The sequence below is a fragment of the Ranitomeya variabilis genome, chromosome 1 (genome assembly GCF_051348905.1).
Source record: "Ranitomeya variabilis isolate aRanVar5 chromosome 1, aRanVar5.hap1, whole genome shotgun sequence".
In the NCBI taxonomy this organism is placed as follows: domain Eukaryota; kingdom Metazoa; phylum Chordata; class Amphibia; order Anura; family Dendrobatidae; genus Ranitomeya; species Ranitomeya variabilis.
In genome coordinates, this window is record NC_135232.1 from 215808859 (window position 1) to 215833015 (window position 24157).

Here is a 24157-nt window from a genome sequence, read left to right on the forward strand (position 1 = left end):
GACACAGAAAAGGTGAACGGATGGACTCTACATGCCTGGTTCCCACCGTGAAGCATGGAGAGGAGGTGTGATGGTGTGGGGGTGCTTTGCTGGTGACACTGTTGGGGATTTATTCAAAATTGAAGGCATACTGAACCAGCATGGCTACCACAGCATCTTGCAGCGGCATGCTATTCCATCCGGTTTGCGTTTAGTTGGACCATCATTTATTTTTCAACAGGACAATGACCCCAAACACACCTCCAGGCTGTGTAAGGGCTATTTGAACAAGAAGGAGAGTGATGGGGTGCTACGCCAGATGACCTGGCCTCCACAGTCACCAGACCTGAACCCAAACGAGATGGTTTGGGGTGAGCTGGACCGCAGAGTGAAGGCAAAAGGGCCAACAAGTGCTAAGCATCTCTGGGAACTCACTGAGTTCCCACACCCCTAAATCCAACACACCCCTAACCCTAATCCCAACCATTACCCTAACCACACCCCTAATCCTAATACCAAACCTAATCACAACCGTAAATGTAATCCAAACCGTAACTTTAACCCCAACCCTAACTTTAGTCCTAACCCTAACTTTAGCCACAACCCTAACTGTAGCCCCAACCCTAACTGTAGCCTTAACCCTAACTTTAGCCCCAACCCTAACCCTAACTTTAGCCCCAACCCTAACCCTAATGGAAAAATGGAAATAAATACATTTTTTTTAATTTTAATATTTTCCCTAACTAAGGGGGTGATTAAGGGGGGTTTGGTTTACTTTTATAGCGGGTTTTTTAGCTGATTTTTATGATTGGCAGCTGTCACACACTAAAAGACACTTTTTATTGCAAAAAATAGTTTTTGCGTCTCCACATTTTGAGAGCTATAATTTTTCTATATTTTGGTCCACAGAGTCATGTGAGGTCTTGTTTTTTGTGGGACGAGTTGACGTTTTTATTGGTACCATTTTCGGGCACGTGACATTTTTTTATCTTTTTTTTATTCCAATTTTTGTGAGGCAGAATGACCAAAAACCAGCTATTCATGAATTATTTTTTTTTTCTTTTGGGGGGGGGTGGCGTTTATACCGTTCCACATTTGATAAAATTGATAAAGCAGTTTTATTCTCCGGGTCAGCACGATTACAGCGATACCTCATTTATATATTTTTTTTATGTTTTGCGATAAATACTATTTTATATAAAAAATAATTATTTTTGCATCGCTTTATTCTGAGAACTGTAAATTTTTAATTTTTTCGCTGATGATTCTGTATGGTGGCTCGTTTTTTGCGGGACAAGATGACGTCTTTTTGATCGCGTGTTATTCCACTTTTTGTTTGGCAGTATGAAAATAAAGCGTTGTTTTTTGTCTTTTTTTTTTTTTTTTATACGGTGTCAACTGAAGGAGTTAACAAGTGGGACAGTTTTATAGGTTGGGTCATTACAGATGCGGCGATACTAAATATGTATACTTTTATTTCTTTCTTTTTTTTTATTTAGATAAAGAAATGTATTTATTGGAACAATTGTTTTTTTGTTCATTATTTTGGAATTATTTTTTATTTAACTTTTTTACTTTGTCCCAGTGTGGGACATCACAGTATAGTGTCAGATTGCTGATCTGACACTTTGCAAAGTACTGTGTCAGATAAGCGATTTGACAGGCAGTGCTCCAGGCTTGCCGGCGCCTGCTCTGAGCAGGCGCTTGCAAGCCACCTCCCTGCAGGACCCGGAAGGAGCCCCGCGGCCATTTTGTATCCAGGGCCTGCAGGGAGGAGGAGGTAGGAGACCCTCTGAACAATGTGATCACATTGCGTTGTTCCTAGGGTCTCAGAGAAGCACGCAGGGAGCCCCCTCCCTGCGCAATGCTTCCCCATGCCGCCGGAATGCTGCGATCATGTTTGATCGCAGTGTTCAGGGGCTTAATGTGCCGGGAGCGGTCCGTGCCGGATGTTAGCTGTAATAATCAGCTGACATCCGGCGGCGATCGGCCGCGCTCACTCCAATCGCTTATGACGTACTATCCGGTCCCTGGGAATTAAGTCCCAGGTCACCTCGACAGGATAGTACGTCATATGGGATTAAAGGGTTAAAAAAAAAAAAGATATATAAGCCAGCTCACCCGTGATGCATAAACCAAACCTCGGGAGCACGGACCCGCTGTGTCCAGGCGTATAAAGTCCAAAAAAGAAGATAATGTCCAGCTTCACCGAATCCGTAAAAAAAAGTTTTATTTATTCACAAACTTTGAATATAGAGGATACAGACATGCCCATGATTAAGGGAGCTTAGTCTCCGGAAACGCGTTGAGATTCTTACCCATATGGTTCGTGCTGAAGTCTGTATCCTCTATGTTCAAAGTTTGTGAATAAAGAAAACTCTTTTTTACGGATTCGGTGAAGCTGGACATTCTCTTTTATTAAAGGGTTGAAACCTAGATTAGTACATAAGTAAATTATATTAAACCTCTGGGTCTGGGGTGATGTTATGGCAGCTAGATGGTATAACTTCCCACAGGTGAAATATATCCCCAGGGCTCCCGGTGTGTAGATGGAAGATGGTGAATGGCGCAGTAAAGAACGAGGACGCAGGTTTGCAGTCTCTTTACCTTGTTTACTGAAGACTTCAGGCAGCCACAGTCCAGGGCACCATATCACAGGGCAGGCAGGGTCCGGCCGGATTGGAAGCGAATCCAGAGTCCCCTTTACCAAATGGAGTTAAAAGCCTTCCTCTAGCGCGGTGATGTTGTAGTCCCTTACTGCCTATGGCTTCAGATAAGGTCCTCACAGATGTTCTCTCTCTGTCCCCGTATAGGATAGGACATAACCCGTATGACTGGTGACTTGAGCCTGTTTATAGGGACTCTAGCACGCCCCGGGCTCTAAAGGTGTCACCGTGTCTTCAGGTGTGTGTGGGGACAGATAACTTGCAATTCAGCTGTCCTGCCGGTTTCTGCTGTAAGTCGAAGAGTCCTTACAACCTTGGTGGTCCGGCTACCGGTTATCTGCGCTTCAGAGGGAGGCAGCCTGATCTTAGCTGGTCTCCCCTGATGTTACTCTCCTGTGCTTCGCTCTCCTGCACACTCACTGAACAATATATTCGACATTCGTATAATCTCTTCCTCCAGGGGCTGCAGTACTTCAGAGTACAGGCCCCTTCAGACCTTCTGACACTAGGTAGGTCTGCTCTCTTCTGTGTCTCTCACTTTCTTAACTGAAACTGAAAACTGAACTCTATTTCCCCCCAGAATAGAATGTCTTTCTAGGGGAGTTCACCTTAAACAAGTTTAGAGCTCCCCTTCTGGCCTGGAGTGTGAACATGTTGTATGCATTGTGGTTACCTGATAAAAGATCTCCTTCACCGCTTCCAAACGTAACATCACTCTCCCCATGAGGAAAGCAATGCTACTGTGACGACCAGGTCCCTGGCGCGCCACAACCTCATCATAGAAACTGATATTAACCCTGTAGTAACTAAAAGCCCGTTTAATAATACAGTGCACTAATAGACTGTCACGGTGCAGTAAAGGGAAAACAGGAGATGAGGAATCTGGGCCCCTGAACTGCCCCTCAGGCTAGGGGGAGCCCTGTCTTTCCTTAACTTGGGTGTACCCTTGAAGGTAGGGAGGCCCAAGTCCCTGACCTGTCCCTATCTCCTGTTAAACCCTGAGCTAAACCCCCACCCCCCACCCCAGTAGGTGAACAAAGCAAACAGCACCACAAAGCAAATAAACAGGATGACACAATGTGAGAGTAAGGGGAACACAATACCAAAAGGTGAATGCACAAACTAAAAAGGGACAAAGTAACAAAAAATCAGCACTTAGCTTGTGCACACCGCTGCTAAACTCCACCCCACAGATAGTACAGCAACAGAGCTCCAAACACCAGACTTGGCTGACACCAGGGAGCTGCTCCTGCTAGGTTGGTCTCCAGAAAGGACCTGTATCACCAACAGTCAGCTAATGCACCAGGTGACCTTTTAAAGGATGTGGGCGTGGTCACCAGCAACATCAGCTGACCCAGCAACACTACAGTAAAACCAGGTTGCCAGTGGGGGAAAAAGTGCATTTAACCCTCAATGGCCTGAAAGGAAAAAAGCTTTAATGTGTGTGGAACCAGAGCTGTCACAAATCCAAAAATGGATCGTGACACAGACTTTTCGTGTTTTCTAAAAAATGGTCCAAAAATGATCCCTCCTAGGCTGGTTTCAGACTTGCATTCGGCAGGGCTGCGGATGAAAGCCTTCTCTGTTAAGCCCCGCCCACTTCCGCGTCTCTTCCTTCAGCTCTGCCTATGTCTGCATGCGTCCTGCATACCCTATCTTTAACATTGGGTACGCAGGCCATGTGGATGTATGTGGATGCCTCCGCATGCATCTTTTGACGCTGCGATGACCTGCGTCAAATGCAACTTGTTGCATTTTGTTGCGGTCGGCGCGGCATCAAAACTACACATGCAGAGGCATCCGCATACATCCGCATGGCCTGCGTACCCAATGTTAAAGATAGGGTACACAGGACGCATGCAGATGTAGGCGGAGCTGAACGAAGAGGCGCTGCAGTGGGCGGGGCTTATCGGAGGAAGAATGCTGCCATCCACAGTCCTGCCATACGCTAGTGTGAAACTAGCCTTAGTCTTTTGTGATCAGACAGACTGATCTGTGCAAAACACTTATTCATACTGATGGTGTCATCAGAATAAACCTCATTCTGTTATTATTGAGACTAGTGATTTGCCATATATTACATAATGCCCTCTGTTTCGTACCTAGAAATACACTTGTCAGATGCAAAGAAGCCAACTGTGACATGTAGTTTTGTAGTTATACTGTTACGATTGTGTAGCAACTCACTCTGGAAAAACAGGTAACATATTAAAAACTGCCACTGACCCTGCCAGTTCTTGTACAGGTTATAGATCTTGACGGTACAGTCCCTATTGGTTCTTGCATGAGCTGAGATAGCCCTAACCACAGACTAGACGATGGCAACTCTGACCTATGCTGCCTGAAAGGCTGTTGAGTGCTTCATGTTCCTGCTAAAGAACCGGAGGGCAGAGCAGAGTGAAAAATTACCTCCAAAAGGAAAAGTGTGCTTAATAGGAAGAGATCCCAGTGAGAGTTAAGCAAACCACAAAATACAAAAGAAAGAATTAACAATACTGTTAGAAAATATGCCGCCTACTTCCTTCAAAGAAATAGAAGATAGGTGCAGGGTAAAGTAGAAAAACAGCAGAGAGATAAACCCTAGCTGGTCTTTCACTGACTGGCTTCAACTACAGCAGTATGACTGGACATTCAAATGAGACCATCATCAGCAGGAAATACCAGCAGGGGGAAGGTCTATAAAGCCACACCCGAAAGATGATAAGGCAGACAAATGATTAAATGAAAATACCTGTTACCCAAAAAAACTGAAGCAAAGATAACAGAATCACCTAGAGAAAAGGAGTAACTGCTGTGGCTAGGTGTTCAGAGAAGCCAATAACAAAGCACAGGCTCAAGGGTCAAATCTATGAGGGTCCACTAAGATTCTCAACCGCTGACTGAACTCTCTCACTAGACGATCGGCATACAAATCTGTTGCATCAACCCAGGAATTATCCTCCAGACTGAAACCCTTCCATTTAACGAGATATTGCAGTCGGCGTCTGACACGTCTGGAACCAAAACTCAATCCATCTCATACTCCTTGTCCTCCCCAAGTCAACCTCAATGATGTCTTGAGGACCCTTAAACTTTTTAGGAGAGGAATGCAAGGAATTATTAATCTTCCATGCACTCGGGAGTTGGAGCTTGACCATCACTGGATTTATGATCCTAATTACATTATATGGATCAACAAATTTAGGAGCAAATTTCCTTGATAGAACTTTAAGACAAAAAAATTTTGAGGATAGCCAAACAAAATCTCCCACCTTAAAGCCAAGGGCCCTCTTACGTCTGTGGTTCGCTGTTCTCTCGGTCAGATCGCAAGTTATCAACAGACCTTTTTCAACTTCTCTCCAGACCTTAATCAAGCAAGAAGAATATCTTTATCAATGTGTTCTAAGGCAGAACTTGAGTCAACAAATGCAGAGGTAACTACAGGTTTTGTAACCAAAGACGCTTGTAAAAAAAACAGCCAGTAGTGTGCATGAGAGATAACCTCCAACCTTTAGAACCAGTGTCCTTACATGTAAATGATTTTTTTCCTTTCTTTTTATTTTTAAGAAATTCATTATTGTATCTGAAATACTGAATCATTACATGACATGTTTAACTGCAGTATAGACAGAAACGTGCAGGTGTTCCAGGTTCAATTCCCTCCTTGTACTCTCTGCAAGCCCCAATTTGCATTGGTTCTCCATCCTCAATAGTCACTGAAACAGTGTCAAATGTGTCACTGCCAGTGACATGGCCTCTTCTGGACAATTTGGGAGGGACTATATGTTGCAGAGTGCGTCTTCTTGCAGTCACGCTGTAGTTAGGAGAGCTTCAATCAGCAAGATATCTTGAGTAAACAGTATTTACTTCATACTAGATAAACATGAGATACAATTCAGTGTCACACAATCCGTGCACTGAGGCATATACATCCATGAAGAAGAAGGAATAATCAGGAAGTAAGAAAAACAACCAACAACAACTGAGAGCTTCCCTCCCCACATTACAGCAAGTATATAGCTTTACACACTATCGCCATCTGCTGTCTGGTTAGTATAAAGTCCTCCTTTCACTTATAATAAGTCCTAATCTGTTGCATATGCCAACACTATAAACCATAATATCTCATATCTGGCTAGAAAAACCCTAGATGGATTGACTATGGAGAGCTGACTCATTCCAGGAGGTCCCTACTGCCCAGTGTCTGAACTGAGTGCAGTAGTCCTCCACTTTACAATTTCCCTGAATCAATCTGCAGATCATTGAACCAGCAACAGCAACTTTACTGGCGTTGTCATAAATGAGCCCCAGTGCTGAGAAAAAAGCATCAACTGAAGAAAAAAATGGAGAATCTTCAGGCAGAGAAAATGTCTAAGCCTAATGATCTCCATGGAGCAAGGACAAAATACCCATCTGGATGAGGCAGGACGGAGACAAAAATGTAACTTACATGAAGAAACAAAGATGGAAAATGTACTTCAGACCCTGCCAAAACAATCCAGTAAATTTACTTTAGGTTCAGAAGACTGTTTTGGGTGTAGTAGAATGTGCGTAATGGCGGGTATCGAATGCTGTGGTTGCCGCTTGATGTCTGCCACCTCTAAAGACAAGAACCAAAATTGTGACCACAGCATCCATGATGGTTTCTTAGCACACAAAAAACTGAGTGGGCTGGTGATAATGTTACAATTGTGTAGCAACTCACTTGGGAAAAATAGGTAACACACTAAAAACTGCCACTGACCCTGCTGGACTGGACTGGACTGACTAGATATCCTGACCCCGCAGTCCTTAGTGGTCCCTGTGTGAGCTGAGATAACCCTAACCACAGACTAGAGGATGGCAACTTAGATCTATGCTGCCTGAAAGCCGTCAATGGCTTCACATTCCTCCTAAAGGTACCTTCACATTAAGCGACGCTGCAGCGATAGCGACAATGATGCCGATCGCTGCAGCGTCGCTGTTTGATCGCTGGAGAGCTGTCACACAGACCGCTCTCCAGCGACCAACGATGCCGAGGTCCCCGGGTAACCAGGGTAAACATCGGGTTACTAAGCGCAGGGCCGCGCTTAGTAACCCGATGTTTACCCTGGTTACCAGCGTAAAATGTAAAAAAAACAAACAGTACATACTTACATTCGCGTCCCCCGGCGTCCGCTTCCTGCACTGACTGAGCGCCGGCCCTAACAGCAGAGCGGTGACGTCACCGCTGTGCTGTACTTTCACTTTCACTTTACGGCGCTCAGTCAGTGTGGGAAGCGGACGCCGGGGGACGCGAAGGTGAGTATGTAGTTTTTTTTTTTTTTACATTTTACACTGGTAACCAGGGTAAACATCGGGTTACTAAGCGCGGCCCTGCGCTTAGTAACCCGATGTTTACCCTGGTTACCAGTGTAAAACATCGCTGGTATCGTTGCTTTTGGTGTCAAACACGACGATACACGCCGGTCTGACGACCAAATAAAGTTCTGAACTTTGTTCAACGACCAGCAATATCACAGCAGGATCCTGATCGCTGCTGCGTGTCAAACTAAACGATATCGCTAGCCAGGACACTGCAACGTCACGGATCGCTAGCGATATCGTTTAGTGTGAAGGTACCTTAAGGAACCAGAGGGCAGAGCAGAGTGAAAATTACCTACAGAAGGGAAAGTCCACTGAAATAGGAAGAGATCCCTGAGTGAGTAAAGCAAACCATGAAATACAAAATAAAGTATTAAGTATGTACTGTGAGAAAATATGCAGCCTACTTCCTACAAAAAAAAACAGAAGATAGGTGCAGGGTAAAGTACAAAAATAGGAGAGAGATCAGCCCTAGCTGATCTTTCACTGACTGGCTTAAACTACAGCAGAATGGCTGGACATCCAAATGAGATTACAACCAGTAGGAAGGTATATAAAGCAGCACCCAAAAGATGACAGGGCAGACAAATGAGTAAATGAAAACATCTGTTACCCAAAATATTGAAGCAAGGATAACAGAAATTAAACACTCAGAGAAAATGTTTATCAGCTGTGGCTTGGTGGACAGGGAACCCAACCCCAAAGCACAAAGTTCAAGGGTTCAAATCCAGGCACATGGCAACCACTGTCTGGACAACTATTGCCAGTAATGGAGATGCCACTTCTACTGCTGTTAGCAAATCACGTATACTTAAGCGTGTTTTTTATTTTCTTTTACACTTCCTAGTCAATTGACGTTGCCTATTTTAATTTCACCATACATTTTGTACAACACTACAATCTATCTATATAATAGTCTAAGGGTCACTTCCGTCTGTTTGTCTGTCACAGAAATCCCGCGTCGCTGATTGGTCGCGGCTGGCCTACCTACTCCCCTCCAGTCAGTTCCCCCTCCCTACTCCCATCCAGTCAGTGCCCTCATAGAGTTTTAGCAGTCCGTTAAACGGACTGCATTACACCGTGGCATAAGGCGGTGTAACGCAGTCCGTTAACGCTGCTATTAACCCTGTGTGACCAACTTTTTACTATTGATGCTGCATCAATATTAAAAAGATCTAATGTTAAAAATAATTAAAAAAATAAAAAATTATATATTATATTATATTCTCACCTTCCGGCGCCTTTCCCGCTCCTCGCAACGCTCCGGTCCCAAGAATGCATTGCGGCAACAACCCGCGGTCTTGATGATGATGATGCAGCGGTCTCGCCGGAAGGGGAGTATATAACTATTTTTTATTTTAATTCCCACATTGCCCACATTGCTATATACTACGTGGGCTGTGTTATATACTGCGTGGGCTGTGTTATATACTGCGTGGGCTGTGTTATATACTACATCTCTGTGCTATATACTACGTGGCTGTGCAATATACTACGTGGCTAGGCAATATACTACATGGCTGTGCTATATACTACGTGGGCTGTGTTATATACTACGTGGGCTGTGTTATATACTACGTGGGCTGTACTATATACTACTATACATATTCTAGAATACCCGATGCGTTAGAATTGGGCCACCATCTAGTATTAGCTTTTAAAAATGTTTTGAATCCAAAAAATCAACTCTTGCCTAAAAGGACATAAGATGTAATGCTAGGCAAGTAGGTACATGAATAGAAAACAAAATGTTACAGCATTCAATAGAATTGGTGTGTCATATAAGGTTGTCAAATTGGAGTAGTAAAAACAGGTGTGCGGAAACAGATATGCACAGGTAAATATCTAATTTTTTTGCAACAAAATTCAACCTCCTTCCCAAAAATGACAAGGTAAGAAACGTCAGCACCTCCTAGAGGGTACTGTATTTCTGTGGCATGTACAGTACAGACCAAAAGTTTGGACACACCTTCTCATTTAAAGATTTTTCTGTATTTTCATGACTATGAAAATTGTACATTCACACTGAAGGCATCAAAACTATGAATTAACACATGTGGAATTATATACTTAACAAAAAGTGTGAAACAACTGAAATTATGTCTTATATTCTAGGTTCTTCAAAGTAGCCACCTTTTGCTTTGATGACTGCTTTGCACACTCTTGGCATTCTCTTGATGAGCTTCAAGAGGTAGTCACCGGGAATAGTTTTCACTTCACAGGTGTGCCCTGTCAGGTTTAATAAATGGGATTTCTTGCCTTATAAATGGGGTTGGGACCATCAGTTGTGTTGTGCAGAAGTCTGGCGGATACACAGCTGATAGTCCTACTGAATAGACTGTTAGAATTTGTATTATGGCAAGAAAAAAGCAGCTAAGTAAAGAAAAACGAGTGGCCATCATTACTTTAAGAAACGAAGGTCAGTCAGTCCGAAAAATTGGGAAAACTTTGAAAGTGTCCCCAAGTGCAGTGGCAAAAACCATCAAACGCTACAAAGAAACTGGCTCACATGAGGATCGCCCCAGGAAAGGATGACCAAGAGTCACCTCTGCTTCTGAGGATAAGTTTATCCGAGTCACCAGCCTCAAAAATCGCAGGTTAACAGCAGCTCAGATTAGAGACCAGGTCAATGCCACACAGAGTTCTAGCAGCAGACACATCCCCACAACAACTGTTAAGAGGAGACTTTGTGCAGCAGGCCTTCATGGTAAAATAGCTGCTAGGAAACCACTGCTAAGGACAGGCAACAAGCAGAAGAGACTTGTTTGGGCTAAAGAACACAAGGAACACAAGGAATGGACATTAGACCAGTGGAAATCTGTGCTTTGGTCTGATGAGTCCAAATTTGAGATCTTTGGTTGCAAACACCATGTCTTTGTGCGACGCAGAAAAAGTGAACGAATGGACTCTACATGCCTGGTTCCCACCGTGAAGCATGGAGGAGGAGGTGTGATGGTGTGGGGGTGCATTGCTGGTGACACTCTTGGGGATTTATTCAAAATTGAAGGCATACTGAACCAGCATGGCTACCACAGCATCTTGCAGCGGCATGCTTTTCCATCCGATTTGCATTTAGTTGGACCATCATTTATTTTTCAACAGGACAATGACCCCAAACACACCTCCAGGCTGCATAAGGGCTATTTGACCAAAAAGGAGAGTAGCGTAGCACCCCATTAGATGACCTGGCCTCCACAGTCACCAGACCTGAACCCAATAGAGATGGTTTGGGTGAGCTGGACCGCAGAGTGAGGGCAAAAGGGCCAACAAGTGCTAAGCATCTCTGGGAACTCCTTCAAGATTGTTGGAAGACCATTCCTGGTGACTACCTCTTGAAGCTCATCGAGAATGCCAAGAGTGTGCAAAGCAGTCATCAAAGCAAGACATAATTTCAGTTGTTTCACACTGTCTTGTTAAGTATACAATTCCACATGTGTTAATTCTTAGTTTTGATGCCTTCAGTGTGAATGTACAATTTTCATAGTCAAGAAAATGCAGAAAAATCTTTAAATGAGAAGGTGTGTCCAAACTTTTGGTCTGTACTGTACAAATGCAAAATTTAACTAATAAAACAAGTGTGAAAAAAAAAATTAAATGTCTGGATTTTGTGGAATTTTTACTTGTACATTTAAAAAAATATAATTATTCCCATCATCACAAATTTTTTGGCTTGCTAACTACTTCCTAGTGCATTAAGAATGAAGAAAAAATGTGTTATTGTAGTTTAAATAGAGCTAGACAAACGCTACAGCATATCAATGGACAATCACGCTGCTGCCACCCCTCCTACCTCACCCTCCCTCGATCAATTGAATCCTGTATAATGATGTCCAGATGTACAACACATTACTGTCTGGGGTATTTGTCAAATGTTTAATGTCTTTCCCTATCTTTATTGGAAATCTGGGAACTCTGACATCTTCTCACTATCCTAAATCATCCTAAAATGTCTATTACAATCTATGCCTTTAATTTTCACAGGTAACTATAGGCCCTCCTATTTGGTTGCACTATACAGGTGATGTGATAGGTGCAAAATATTATACGGAAGACGGCGCGCTCTAGGCGCCTGAAGTAAGGTAGCCTTCTGTGGTTTATGCAATCTTCTGTAATGTGCAACATGACAAAAGGCATTTTTTTTGTGGATAGAATTACAATTTGTTCGAACTGGCCGGGTCTTGTGAATTTCATAAAATTCAGCACAAATTTGATTCAGATTGCATCGATTCCATCATCTCTACTCAGTTTAATAGACCATATCAGACATAGACTGATAGTGTATCAACCGTAGTATGTGTCACTTAAAACGCTAGCACTGCACACATAACAATAATTTCATAAATCCCACAATAGTAGCATCAAGCCCGCAGTACAGGAATCATCCCATAGATGGCAGTATTGATGCATACTATGTAATATGTAGTTGTATTCGGGAGGCTGCCACACAAAGGGGGAAAATAGATATACTCCATCTGTGTACAGTTCTGGCATTATACGCCTTGTATCACTTCAGCCTGCAGCGAAATCCAAATGAATACACAGTAATCGCATGCTACTTGAAGACATGTTGAACAATATAGCCTGGTACTCCACAAGCAAATCACCTTGACTTGTGTTTCTGTTCAATGCCTTTGTCAGCATCTGAGAGAAAGAGAAAAATACAGATGTTTTAAAGGGAACCTGTCATCAGCTTAAGATGATTGCTGCGTGGTATGCAGAAGTATTTCAGAGGAAACTAAGTTTGAATAACTGGCAAACCGGCGACCATAGGGAGAGAATTGACTAGTCCAGCGTGACACCCGGCCAGCTTTTCTCCAACCAGCTTTAGTATACATAGGGAGAGACCTGTCAATCAACTGGAATAGGCCGGGGAGTAGGGTTGACAATCATCTAGAAATTCCTGGTCAGTCTGTAAACAGAGGAAACTTTTCCCTTGTCCGTAAAAAATTTGATGCATTATTTTTGATGCTGGAGAAACTTGTACAGATTATTATGACTGTAATTATTAGCATTTTACAGCTCACAGAGAATATTGCTAATGTCTTCATATCAGAATTATGGCCTCAAGACACATATCACTCAAAATGTTCAAAGAAATAAAAATATTGGTTATACATGATCTTTGGATATGTTGTCCAGAAAAAAACAAAAAAATCAAGTTGGCAACCCTGGTGGGGTGTAGCCAGCTAGGGACGCTCAAAACTAGTTACCGTATATCTCTCACTATAGTTCCCGGTTTGCTTTTTAAACTATGCTGATGTTGACATGCCTGACTGCAATTGCACAGCCACGTGCAAATTCAATTAAGCTAGATTCTCCTCTGTCCACTGCATGATGACTCTGAGCACACACTTCTGTTCCCCTAGAGAGCCTGGTTATGCACTGTGCATCACTAACACATTTTTTTCATTAAAAACAACATTGTAATCATGTGCAAAAAGCTATTTATATAGTTAGATCGTATCTGCTCATTTAGTTCTAGGGTTGTGCTTCATTTTGTTCAGTCGTGGTTGTCGCCGCTCACGCAATTTAAATGATGTTCCCCATGGTTGTGTCGATCTCATTCAAGTCCACTTTGCGCAGTGTATTTTCGTGTAGCCGCGCTTGCGTAGTGTTGAGCGGGGAGCCGTGCTTCCGCAGTGTCGATTGGGGAACCACTCTTGCGCCGTGACAAGTGGCTCCCAGCACGTGCGCACTCAAGCTGTGTGTAGTACCCAACTTCACTGACTGTGCGCCCGGATGGTTCACTGACTGTGTGCACCCAGAAGGTGCAAGAAAGAAAATAGCTTTGTGTACCCTGTCCTTCCAAAGGCAGCTCACTGCTCATCCTAACGCTCCCGCAGCAGCTCTAGAACCTATGCAAGTCAACAATGGGGAGCTGGCTGAGCAACGTCAGGAGATCCATCGAGTCAAGGGCTTGTGCTTCTTTTGTCAGAAAAAGGCAGAAAACTCCCAATGCTAGGACCTTTAGGAGAGACCAGCCTGGGTGAGAGCAATTCCTCTCCATCATTGATTCTATTTGTATCTGTGACTTGTGGCAGCAGGGAAATTCATGCAGCAAGCAGTAGTAGATCACAACCAGATCCCCGTTCGACTACACCAAAATCCGTTGCTGGTGTCATCTGTCGATGAGAAGCCTCTATCCGAAGCCAGATGGCTGGTCATTGAGTAAGTAGAGCTTCAGATAGGAATGCCTTTCTCATCTGCTTCTTCTGGGTCTTCCGTGGCTCCGCATGCATAAATCCTGAGCGGTGCTTTGTTGAGGTCAGTTTTATCATGAGAAGTGTCTTGTACCTGTAAGACCAGCATGGCCACTGGTAGCATCATCTTCTCTGTCGGGATTACCATCTGCCTATTGGTCATATTCGGAAGTCTTCGACAAAAAAGAAGCAGAGACGTTACCTCCATATAGGCGGTACGACTGCCCTATAAACATGCTTCCAGGATCCTCATCTCCACCAGGCCATGTTTACCCTCTGTCCAGGGCAAGTACATCAAGAAATATTTGGCTAGAGTTTTCATTCAGAAAACCTCTTCTCCAGCTGGTGCCAGCTTCTTCTTTGTAAAGAAAAAGGATGGGACCCTCCGACCTTATATAGATTATAGGGGTCTCAATCAGATCACAGTTAAGAACAAATATCCATTGCTGTTGATACAGGAGTTGTTCAACCGCCTCAGAGATGCTAGGATCTTTACCAAACTGGATCTGTGTGGAGCACACAATGTAATCCGGATACATGGAGGAGATGAATGGAAGACTGCTTTCAACACCCGGGACAGTCATTATGAATACCGAGTTATGCCATTTGGTCTCAGCAATGCCCAAGCTCTCTTCCAAGAATTTGTGAATGACATCTTTCGAGACCCCCTCTACCCATGTGTGGTGGTTTACCTGGGCAATATCCTGGTCTTCCATTCGGATCTGCCGTCGCATAGGTGGAACGTTCACCAAGTCCTGAAGTGACTCAAAGAGAATCACCTGTACGCTAAATTTGAGAAATATGTGTTTGAACAATCTTTTCTCGCTTTCCTAGGCTATATATCTCGGACACAAGCCTGGAGATGGATTCGGAGAAGGTGTCTTCCATACTCGAGTGACCTTGTCCTGACTTCATTAAAGCTATCCAGCGATTCCTTGGATTCACGAATTACTATTGACAATTATTCTGCATTTCTCATCTCAGACCGCTCTAAACGTAACGGTGCTGATCAGAACGCTTTTCTCTCCCTAAAACAGGCCTTCTCTTCTGCTCCAGTATTACATCAACCAAAAGTGAACAAACAACTTTTTCTGAAAGTAGACGCTTCATCTTCTAGAGCTGGAGCAGTTTTTACCCAAAAGGCTCCTTCCAGTCTTCTGTGCTCCAGAGCGCAACTACTCGATTGGTGACCAAGAGTTGTTAGCAATCAATTTGGCTCTAGAGGAGTGGCGGTACCTACTTGAGGGGCGGTGCCTACCTCAGTCATGATTTATACTGACCACAAGAACCTGGCATATCTGCAGTCCACACAAAGGCTGAACCCGCGTCAAGCTAGGTGGTCGCTATTTTTTACCCATTTTGATTTTGTTCTGCATTTTCTGACGGTTGACAAGAACATCATAGCTGATGCACTTTCCCGCTCCTTTCTGCCCACCGACCAAGAGGAGGATCTTGAGCCCATCATCGAGCCATCCAAGATGATCACTGTGGCTCCGGTAAACTTGTCCCAAATACCGCCAGGTAAGGCCTTGGTGTCAGAATCAGACAAGAGGCGGATTCTGCAATGGGGGCCCTCCTCCAAGGTGGCCAGCCATGCTAGGAAGAAAAAGATTTCAGCTCATATCACGTGATTACTGATGACCTACCATGTGTAAGGAAATCATGGAGTTCATTTCCACCTGCCCTACCTTTTAACTGCAACAAGACTCCTAGTCAACTCCTGTCCGGACAACTCCTACCACGCCCTTTGCCCTCGGTGCCTTGGTAGCATATTGCTATTGACTTTAATACAGATCTTCCTGTGTCCTTGGGCTGTTACATCATCTAGGTAGTGGTGGGTCTCTTCTCGATGATGGCTCATTTCACCTCATTACCAGGTCTTCCGTCCGCTCCAGAACTTGTGGAGAAATGTATCCAGCACATCTTCCGTCTTCATGAATTCACTTGCCACGTCGTGTCCGACTGTGGAGTCCAGTTCACATCCAGATTCTGGCGAGCTTTTTGTAAGCTTCTGAATGTTGTCCTGGATTTCTCATCTGCATACCACTCTCAAACCAACGGAGAGGTAGCAAGAATCAACTAGATTCTGGCCAACTTCCTGCAGCACTTCACAAATGCACATCATAATGATTGGGTCAAACTCTTACCCTGGCCATAGTTTTCCTATAACAACCACTTAAGTGAGTTTTCTGCTTGTTCTCCATTCTTCATTGTTTTGGTGCAACACTCACGAGACCCCTGTGGTTGTCAATGCTGGATAGCTATGAGCGCCGCCCAGCAGCCAGCGCTTATAGGAGGTGATCATTTTAGCTGCATGCAGCAGGGCTGAAGCTAGTCTCTCTGGAGACTATTGAAGCTAGTAAAAAAAATGTTTTTAAAAATATTTAAACAATATAAAAATCACCCCCCATTTGCCCCATTCAAAAGAAAACAATTAAAAAATTTAAAAAATACACATATTTGGTATCGCCGTGTTCAGAATCGTCCTATGTAAAAATATAATAATCCAATTGGTATATGGCGTAACAAGAAAAAAAAAATCAAAACACCAGAATTAAGGTTTTTTCGTCGCTGCAACATTGCATTAAAATGCATTAATAGGCAATTAAAAGATCGTATCTACCCCAAAATGGTATCAATAAAAACCTTGGCTCGGCACACAAAAAAATAAGCTCTCACCCACCTCCAGATCACGAAAAATGGAGATGCTATGGGTTTCAGAAAATATGGCGACTTTTTTTTTCTTATGACAAACTTTGTACTTTGTTTCACCATTTAAATAAAAAAAGAACCTACCGTATATATGTTTGGTATCTACAAACTTGTAATGACCTTAAGAATCATAATGGCTGATCAGTTTTAGCATTTAGAGAACATGGTAAAAAAAAGAAAAAAACTGTTGTGAAATTGCACTTTTTTTGCTTTTTCACAGAACGTTGATTTTTTTTAACCCTTTTCCAGTACACTATATGGTAAAACCAATGGCGTCATTCAAAAGTACAACTCGTCTGGCAAAAAACAAGCCCTAACATGGCTATATTGACGTGAAGATGAAGAACATTCTAAGGGCTCATACTCACCTGCGAGAAACTCAGATGAGTCTCGCATGTCAATACCCGCCACTGCACCCGGCACTCAGGAGCGGAACGTGCAGCTGCATGTATTGCTATGCGGCCGCACGCTCCGATCTGAGTGCCGGGCACAGTGCCGGGTAGTGACGTGCGAGACTCATCTGAGTTTCTCGCAGGTAAGTATGAGGTCTAATAGAAATAGATAACATCAGAGTGGTGATTTAAACCCATAGGCACAAGGGCATTAAGCATCCAATTGGCTTATCTGCTGAGCAAAGCTTTGTGTCAGTCACCCATCACCCCTTTTAGGCTTGTTGACCCATTCCATGTCAATGACCCTCAATAAAGAAACATTACCCTGATGCACATCCAAAAAATGTTTGGAGAATCCCGGAGATGAACAACCGGACTGCATGAAGTCGGGTGAGGGTGCGGTAACATGTTCAGCAATCCTTCTTTTAACATGCGCAATATGCAGCCTATGTAATATTTATTGCATACAGTGTAAATGACCATATAAACCACATACAGTGGGGCAAAAAAGTATTTAGTCAGTCAGCAATAGTGCAAGTTCCACCACTTAAAAAGATGAGAGGCGTCTGTAATTTACATCATAGGTAGACCTCAACTATGGGAGACAAACTGAGACAAAAAAATCCAGAAAATCACATTGTCTGTTTTTTTATCATTTTATTTGCATATTATGGTGGAAAATAAGTATTTGGTCAGAAACAAACAATCAAGATTTCTGGCTCTCACAGACCTGTAACTTCTTCTTTAAGAGTCTCCTCTTTCCTCCACTCATTACCTGTAGTAATGGCACCTGTTTAAACTTGTTATCAGTATAAAAAGACACCTGTGCACACCCTCAAACAGTCTGACTCCAAACTCCACTATGGTGAAGACCAAAGAGCTGTCAAAGGACACCAGAAACAAAATTGTAGCCCTGCACCAGGCTGGGAAGACTGAATCTGCAATAGCCAACCAGCTTGGAGTGAAGAAATCAACAGTGGGAGCAATAATTAGAAAATGGAAGACATTCAAGACCACTGATAATCTCCCTCGATCTGGGGCTCCACGCAAAATCCCACCCCGTGGGGTCAGAATGATCACAAGAACGGTGAGCAAAAATCCCAGAACCACGCGGGGGGACCTAGTGAATGAACTGCAGAGAGCTGGGACCAATGTAACAAGGCCTACCATAAGTAACACATTACGCCACCATGGACTCAGATCCTGCAGTGCCAGACGTGTCCCACTGCTTAAGCCAGTACATGTCCGGGCCCGTCTGAAGTTTGCAAGAGAGCATTTGGATGATCCAGAGGAGTTTTGGGAAAATGTCATATGGTCTGATGAAATCAAACTGGAACTGTTTGGTAGAAACACAACTTGTCGTGTTTGGAGGAAAAAGAATACTGAGTTGCATCCATCAAACACCATACCTACTGTAAAGCATGGTGGTGGAAACATCATGCTTTGGGGCTGTTTCTCTGCAAAGGGGCCAGGACGACTGATCCGGGTACATGAAAGAATGAATGGGGCCATGTATCGTGAGATTTTGAGTGCAAACCTCCTTCCATCAGCAAGGGCATTGAAGATGAAACGTGGCTGGGTCTTTCAACATGACAATGATCCAAAGCACACCGCCAGGGCAACGAAGGAGTGGCTTCGTAAGAAGCATTTCAAGGTCCTGGAGTGGCCTAGCCAGTCTCCAGATCTCAACCCTATAGAAAGCCTTTGGAGGGAGTTGAAAGTCCGTGTTGCCAAGCGAAAAGCCAAAAACATCACTGCTCTAGAGGAGATCTGCATGGAGGAATGGGCCAAAATACCAACAACAGTGTGTGGCAACCTTGTGAAGACTTACAGAAAACGTTTGACCTCTGTCATTGCCAACAAAGGATATATTACAAAGTATTGAGATGAAATTTTGTTTCTGACCAAATACTTATTTTCCACAATAAAATGCAAATAAAATGATAAAAAAACAGACAATGTGATTTTCTGGATTTTTTTTTCTCAGTTTGTCTCCCATAGTTGAGGTCTACCTATGATGTAAATTACAGACGCCTCTCATCTTTTTAAGTGGTGGAACTTGCACTATTGCTGACTGACTAAATACTTTTTTGCCCCACTGTATGTGGTGCTGCAATTCATGTAGGGCTTTATGTTATAAATTTTATCCATATTGCTAGAAAAACATTCATTTTCATATGTTTACATAAATTACACTTGTGTACTCCGCAGGCTCTATTTTTCCCCGGTCGTCGCGCACACTGCTCAGTGCGTGCGATGACGGGCGCTGCCAGAGAGCGGCGGTCACAGTCCAGATGAATATCTGTGACGGAGGCGAGCGGTGATCGCAGCCTGTCATCAGTATTACAGTACAGGCTGCAGATCACCGCTCGCGTGGGAGCGCAGGTAAGGTAAGTACAAGTTGTTTTTAATATATGCATTGAATATATGGGGCCGTATACCAGGATGGAGGGACCATATACCAAGATGGGGGCCATGTACAACGCTGGAGGGACCACATACCACGATGCATTATATGGGACACATTACACTGTGTTCCAAATTATTATGCAAATTGGATTTAAGTGTCATAAAGATTTAATTGTTTTGTTTTTCAAATAAACTCATGGATGGTATTGTGTCTCAGGGCTCAATGGATCACTGAAATCAATCTTAAACACATGTGATAATTAGATGATGCTAATTAAAGGAAAACTACTTAAAAATGATGTTGCACATTATTAAGCAGGCCACAGGTTTCAAGCAATATGGGAAATAAAAAGGATCTCTCTGCTGCTGAAAGCGTTAAATAGTGCAATGCCTTGGACAAGGTATGAAAACATTAGATATTTCACAAAACTTAAGAGTGATCATCATACTGTGAAGAGATTTGTGACTGAAACAGAGCGCAGAGTTCATGCAGATAAAGGCATAATGAGGAAGATTTCTGCCAGACAAATTCATTGGATTAAGAGAGCAGCTGCCAAAACACCATTACAAAGCAGCAAACCGTTATTTGAAGCTGCTGGTGCCTCTGGAGTCCCTCGAGCCTCAAAGGCTTGCTGTGGTGCATAAACCTACTATTCGGCCACACCTAAACAGTGTTCACAAGCAGAAACGGTTGCAGTGGGCCCAGACATACATGAAGACTAATTTTCAAACAGTCTAGTTCACTGAAGAGTGTCGAGCAACCCTGGATGGTCCAGATGGATGGAGTAGTGGATGGTTGGTGGATGGCCACCATGTCCCAACAAGGCTGCAACGTCAGCAAGGATGTGGAGGAGTCATGTTTTGGGCCGGAATCATGGGGAAACAGCTGGCAGAGCCCTTTAAGGTTCATGAAGGTGTGAAAATGACCTCTGAAAAGTATATAGAGTTTCTGACTGACAACTTTCTTCCTTGGTATAAAAAGCAAAAACGTGCCTTCAGGAACAAAATCATCTTCATGCATGACAATGCACCATCTCATGCTGCAAAGAATACCTCTGAGTCATTGACTGCTATGGGCATAAAAGGAGATAAACTCATGGTGTGGCCACCATCTTCCCCTGACCTCAACCATATAGAGAACCTTTGGAGTATCATCAAGCAAAAGATCTATGAGGGTGGGAGGCAGTTCACATCAAAACAGCAGCTCTGGGAGGCTATTCCAACTTCATGCAAAGAAATACAAGCAGAAACTCTCCAAAAACTCACAAGTTCAATGGATGCAAGAATTGTGAGGGTGATATCAAAGAAGGGTTCCTATGTTAACATGTAACTTGGCCTGTTAGGATGTTTTGGAGTTAAATACCGCAGCTTTTTTTGTTAAGTGAATGTGACCTCCTAATGCTGCAAATTCCACAAATGAGCATTTTCAGTTCTTTAAAACATATCAAATGTTTAGAAACTCTACTGTGCCTAATAATTTGGAACAGTGCGTTTTGAGTTTTTATTCATTTTGGAGATTATACTGTTATCATTGGGAGGTTTCTTCAATAAAATTCGATGTATACTCTAACGCAGAGGTCCCCAACCTTTTTTGCACCAGGGACCGGCTTTAAGCAAGACCAGTTTTCCATGGCCCGGTGGGGGTGGGGCAGGGGCGGGGCTTTGGTCATATGGGGGTGGGGTTATGGAGGGATGGAGCTTCGTGCATACTTATCATATAATTATGACATTTATAATGAGAATGTGATTCAAACTGATTCAATGTGATTCAAACTTATAAAGCTGTGCCTTATATATAGTGCTCTGCACCGTTGCCCCATAGATGCTCCACATAAAGCTGTGCCTTATATATAGTGCTCTGCACCGTTGCCCCATAGATGCTCCACATAAATCTGTGCCTTATATATAGTGCTCTGCACCGTTGCCCCATAGATGCTCCACATAAAGCTGTGCCTTATATATAGTGCTCTGCACCGTTGCCCCATAGATGCTCCACATAAAGCTGTGCCTTATATATAATGCTCTGCACCGTTGCCCCATAGATGCTCCACATAAAGCTGTGCCATTGCTGCTGCTGCTGCAATAAAAAAAAAAACAACACATACTCACCTCTCTTGCTTGCAGCTCCTCAGCATCCGGTCCCGGCGTCTCTCTGCACTGACTGATCAGGCAGAGGGCGGCGCGCACACTATATGCGTCATCGCGCCCTCTGACCTGCACAGTCAGAGCAAGAGGACGCGAAGACAGAGTGGCGCCCGGTGGGTGGAACGAGGGAAGGTAAATATGTAATACTTACCTGCTCCCGGCGTCCCGCTCCTTCCCCCGGACAGCTGGTCTTCGGTGCCGCAGCCTCTTCCTCTGTCAGTGGTCACCGGCACCGCTAATTAGAGAAATGAATTAGCTAGCTGTCAGCGGCGCCGCGGACCGGCTGAAAAACCCCAACGGCCCGGTCCTGGTCCGCGGACCGGCGGCTGGGGACCTCTGCTCTAACGGGTGATGACTTTTATTAGACTGACTGTCATTTGCACCGACCATTTAGGAAAATCTGAGAAAAATTTAATTTGCATAATAATTTGGAACATGCTGTATACTGTAGAGCACTGAGGCACATTATACTGTGGGGCACTATATGAGTCCATTGTACTGTGCTGTACTATATGGGGCCATTATTATACTGTGCTGTACTATATGGGGCCATTATACTGTGGGGCATTATATGAGTCCATTATACTGTATTGTACTATATGGGGCCATTACACTGTGGAGCACTATATGAGGCCATTATTATAATGTGGAGCACTATATGTGGCCATTATGATAATGTGGAGCACTATATGGGGCCATTATACTGTAGTCCACTTCTATGGGAGCAGTGGTATAATGCGTAACCCAGCTCCATCCACATCTGTGGGAGCAATGCTGTAATGCGTGACCCCTCTCGATCCACTTCTATGGGAGCAGTGGTGCAATGCATGACCCAGCTCTGTCCTCTTCTATGGGAGCAGTGGTGTAATGTGTGACCCCTCCATCTACTTCTGTAGGAACAGTGGTGTAATGTGTGGCCCCGCTTTGTCTACTGTTATGGGAGAAGGAATGTAGTGGATGGAGCGGCGGTCACATATACTACTGCTCCCATAGAAGTAGATGGAGCAGGGTCACATCTTACATACATTAGATACTGCGTATCTAATAATCCCATACTGTGTGATACACTTTGCTGAGCTCAATATCTAATCCCATCATGTGGTAAACTACATTTAGCTCTGGATTTAATCCCAGCGTGTTACTCTAACAGTATCTAATCGAGCACGTGATACACTCCACGTATCTAACTCCAGCTTATGATTCAGTCAGCAGTACTAACAGAATCGGTGCTCCTGGCCATCATTGCCATGCGTCGCAAGCCAATGTCAGTTGCTGGCTTCTGATTGGGGGCTGGCAGATCTTGCAGAGAGACGGCCACAGCCCTATCATGCCCCCTCAGACTGCTAGAAGAAGATAGTATCAGGGGTCTGGCCTCTACTAGCAGAGAGCTGGCCATGCCCCATGAAATGTGACATAACATGACATCCCATAAGGGAGGAGGATCAGTGAAGAGCAGCTGCAGAGTAACACAGGATGGCAGGTAGTGTTATTCTACTTTCACACTAGCGTCGTTTTTCCTACGTCGCAATGCGTCGTTTAGGAGAAAAAAACGCATCCTGCAAAGTTGTCCGCAGGATGCGTTTTTTCCCCATAGACTTACATTGGTGACGCATTGCAACGTATGGCCACACGTCGCATCCGTCGTGTTTTGGCAGACCGTCGGCACAAAAAAAGTTTCATGTAGCGTTTTTTTTGTGCATCGAGTCCGCCATTTTCTACCGCGCATGCGCGGCCAAAACTCCGCCCCCTCCTCCCCGGACTGCAGAATGGGCAGCGGAAGCATCGTAAGACTGCTTCCGCTGCCCACGTTGGGCATTTATTTCACAGCATACGTCAGCCCGACGCACTGCGACGGGCCCGTACCGACGCTAGTGTGAAAGCAGCCTTAGGATGGAAAGCAGCACTATACATTCTAACTTCATAGCTTATGAAGGCAGGGTATTACAATATTTTTTTCTCTTTCAGGAGTATCCCTTTAAAACTAAATTATATTCCCTTCTCATGAATTCTAAAATACAGTAGAGTAAAAGAAGGGTAAGGAATTAAAAGAGTACAAACACCCAGGTAAATAGGTTTTTAGGTTCCAAAAAGAAAGCTTTAACCCCTTCACCCCCAAGCCTGTTTTCACCTTCATGACCTGGGCAAATTTTACAATTTTGACCACTGTCACTTTTTGTGGTAATAACTCTGGAACGCTTCAATGGATCCCACTGATTCTGAGACTGATTTTTTTTTCGTGACATATTGTGTTTCATGATAGTGAAAAAAATTGTTCAATATGACTTGCGTTTGTTTGTGAAAAAATCTGAAATTTGATGAAAATGTTGAAAAT